Source organism: Homalodisca vitripennis, chromosome 3 (genome assembly GCF_021130785.1).
Source record: "Homalodisca vitripennis isolate AUS2020 chromosome 3, UT_GWSS_2.1, whole genome shotgun sequence".
Taxonomy (NCBI): domain Eukaryota; kingdom Metazoa; phylum Arthropoda; class Insecta; order Hemiptera; family Cicadellidae; genus Homalodisca; species Homalodisca vitripennis.
The window spans coordinates 138,355,327-138,355,532 of record NC_060209.1 but is presented as its reverse complement, the minus strand read 5'-3'; positions in this window follow the sequence as shown (position 1 = coordinate 138,355,532).

Sequence of the window (206 nt, the reverse complement as noted above, 5' to 3'; positions counted from 1 at the left end):
ACGAGCTCCTCCCGTTTGTGTTCAATGGGGTGATCGTGACAGGCGGGAGAAAGAGTGGGGGGCAGAGGCCGAGCAGTAACCGATAAATCCCGAACATTCCTGACAAACCCTGTACATGCGGCTGATAGCGACCTCAGTTCGGAACGGTTCTGATTTCTATTATTCTTACGAATTAATGAGTCGTTTTATATCCGAATTAATGAGTC